Source organism: Frankliniella occidentalis, unplaced genomic scaffold (genome assembly GCF_000697945.3).
Source record: "Frankliniella occidentalis isolate FOCC.00 unplaced genomic scaffold, Focc_3.1 Scaffold63, whole genome shotgun sequence".
Taxonomy (NCBI): domain Eukaryota; kingdom Metazoa; phylum Arthropoda; class Insecta; order Thysanoptera; family Thripidae; genus Frankliniella; species Frankliniella occidentalis.
In genome coordinates this window covers 1,116,075-1,119,337 of record NW_026267193.1, presented here as the reverse complement: position 1 = coordinate 1,119,337, position 3,263 = coordinate 1,116,075, and the positions used below count along the sequence as shown (strand labels likewise).

General features: G+C 54.0%; 1 protein-coding gene across 3 annotated transcripts in view; it reads right to left on the bottom strand.

Moving 5' to 3' along the window:
* LOC113209548 (regulator of G-protein signaling 20) overlaps positions 1–3,263 on the bottom strand; it is a 27,867-nt gene that overhangs the window by 5,054 nt on the left and 19,550 nt on the right. The gene's annotated exons all lie outside the window — the stretch shown is intronic.

The window sequence follows — 3,263 nt, the reverse complement described above, 5'->3', positions numbered from 1 at the left end:
GGGGGGGGTTGCATCGCACCAGGACAAAAGGGCTTGCCAAGTTCTCGGTCAAACTCTGTATCGTTGTCGTTTGGGTAAAGCTGCTTCATTTTTCGGGTCGGTTGTCGGGTTTCGGTAGACAATTTGGCGGGACTTTGGCGCAGCATGGCGTGGTGGGGTGGCAGCCCGGCCACACTTTTGGCCGGTGGCCGACCGGGCGGACTGCGGACGGGCCGCCCGGCCTCATTGGTCCGTCAAAAAACGCAAGAGGCACGCCACATCGTTTGTCGCCATCCGACACGCCGTTTGAAATATGTGTGTCCGTGGTGTACTAGCGAGAGGCACGGGGCGTGTCACTGCGGTCGAATCGCGATGACCGGCTGGGTCGATAAATAAAGCGGCACGGAGCATGATAGGAGTGAAACCTTGCATGGTACATAAAAAAAACAAAAACGACGTCATGGTTTTCATGTCGGTTTGGAAAAAACAAGACGACCACATGTACTTCTTCCATAAGACGTCTTGGTTTCTTCAAACCGTCATGAAAACTAGGACGTCGTTTTTTAGCCCGCCCTTCTGCTTTTAAAAAAGCATTAAAGCGGGCTTATGCAACCGCTCTCGTGTCTGTCTGTCTGTCTGTCTGTCTGTCTGTCTGTCTGTCCGTCGTCCGTGTAAGAGGAAGGAGATGAGCTAGAGGTCTACAAATTTCAGGGTATCTTAGGGGTCACTCCTGGACAACGAAACGCCTGGTGCAAATCCTGGCAACCACCCCTAAGGGGATGAAAGGGGGTAACAAAGAAATACGGGTTGGTCCAAAGAGTAGGAAAAAAATATTTTTTTTATGGTCTTCTACGGGGTAACTCGTGAAAGTAGAGCCCCTTGGGCGAAAATTTTGTCCGTTTGACTCTATCTTGCACCGTTTGGGCGCTAGAGTGCTTTTTTCGACGAAAATACGGCGAAAATGACCACGTTGCACACAAAGACGTACAAGGAGGCGTCCAATCGTAAAATGTCAGAGGAAGTACCCCCCCAAAACAGCACATTCTGAATCAGGAACTACCCTCGGATTTGCCGTATCTTTCACTGTTTTGGCCTTAGAGGTGGATATATTGAAAACAATGGCAAAAAGTCAAGTTTTAAGACTGTTTGGCAAACAATATACAATCTAGAAACTGCGTGGGTTAATTTTTTGTAAGCAAAGCAGAACGGTGGGGTGTAGTCACGGTGTTGCCCCGTTACAGTCTTTTGTCATGTCCAAGGAGCAAATTCCTAGGGCCGCAGGCCCCCCACAGGACGCTTTATTTTTACTCAAATATGCAAAGTGATTTACCGGTCACATTATTTATTTGATGATGCACTTCAGTAAATAGCGAGACTGAAATGGTCGGGCCGAAGGCCCGACCATCGCCGCCGGCAGGCCAAGCAGGCCCGGCCCCTGCCGAACGGAGTTGCCGGCGCAGCGAAGTGGAGCTGGCAACTCCGTTTGGCGGAAGGGCGGGCCTGCTTGTTATTTTACCGTGTGCAGGCGAGTGCTGTCTCCCCGGAGCACGGCGATGCTCGTGTTCTAAAACGTCGTCACTTTCAGACCAAAACAAACGGCCCCATTACTATGGCGGCAAAAACGCTGCGCGCGCAGAAAATTGGCTCCAAGTTTATCGCCTATGATGCTTCCCGCGCGCAAAGTGCACAAAACACTCAGTCTACGGTGACGTCGTGTGTCAGCCCCACTTCCGGGGGGGAGGGCTTCAGCCAGCAGAGCAGTCAACGTGAGGAAGGATATCGGCCCGTCGCCCGGGGGCCCGGCCGGCCCGGCCCGGCCCGGCCCGGGGCCGCGGCGGCACGCCATCGGGCCGCCGCCGTGCGCCTGGCCGCCATCTCGGCCTCCTGACAGCCTGTCGGGCTGGTTGGCACGGGCCGGACAGGCAGGGCTGGCAGGGTGGCGGCGGCGCCTTTGGCGGTGCCGCGGGGTCTGGCAAGGAGACACTCTGGGCCTGTTTGTCCCCACGACAGCTACACCGCCGCACATCATCTCTCCCGAGGAGAGGGCAGAGGAGACGGCGTGGTGGGGGATGTCTTCCTGGCCGAGCGGTGCGATAACTAACTGCAGGCGGGAGGCGGGCGGGCGCGCGGGCGCCTGCGAATCCGGGCATAGGCCGGCCGCTCCGCACGCGAGCGGGCGGGTTGCATACCCGGGAGTCACAGGCGCACAGGCCGGGCCGGGCCGAGCCGAGCCGGGGCCGGAGACCGGCTGGGAGACGCCGCCGCCGCCGGGCCGGGGCCGCCGCCGGGGCCCGACCCTATTGATTCCTTACAGGGAGCGCGAGCCCGGCTCTGGGCTGGGCTGGGCCTGGCTGGGGCGTGGCGACGCTAAAGCGGGGCGGGACGCCGCCGGCGTAGCTTTTACATTATTTGTAGCGAGAGGGTGAGAACGACCCCGCGCGCTTCATAGGGTTATAAGGGAGGAGAGAGGGGTCGCACCATAGGGGATCATCCAGTGCGAGTGCAGCAGTATATACACACTAAATCCTTGTGCACTTTGTTGTGCATAAAACTGGCCAGCCATAATATTACGCACACATTAATGCATAACTATGTACAGTGTCAGCATAATTATGCACATTTTGTACACAATTGTGCATACAAATTTGGGATATGAAATTCTGCAAGTTTGTGCACAAAAAAATGCGTAAGGGTTTAGTGTGTAACAAATCAAAATGAGCTATTGAAAAGAATGCTTGTGCGCAGTGGGCTACATTATACTTGTGTAAAGGAAACCTCAAGATTACTAGTGCGAATGAGGAATTAGATGCTCCGCAGACTACCCAAGTATTTGCAATAGTTGACTAAGAAAGAAGATGTTACAAGAGAGCTATGAAATGCAAGGGTGCTTTGAATGCAGTTGCAGAGCTGCAGCTTCCGTTCAGTATCATTTGCACAACAAATTACATCTACGGTTAAAATTCTGTCGTAAAATCTAAAAAGAATGCCAGAAAAAAAATCCTATTCTTTTTTTTAACAGTGGCAGAGGGGCGATCGAACGTCTCTCTACCCTTTCCGTACCGACCACTTATTGCTCGGCTCCCCATTATCTGCTGAAATAACATTCAATTTTCTAGTTCAACATTCGTGAAGAATTAATGCGGTCGTCGGTTGCACCGTCCTCCGTCCGCCTCGCTCTCGGGCGAACCACTTTGTGCATACCAGAGAGAGAGAGAGGGAGAGAGAGAGAGAGAAGAGAGGGAGAGAGAGGGAGAGAGAGGGAGAGAGAGAGAGAGGGAGAGAGA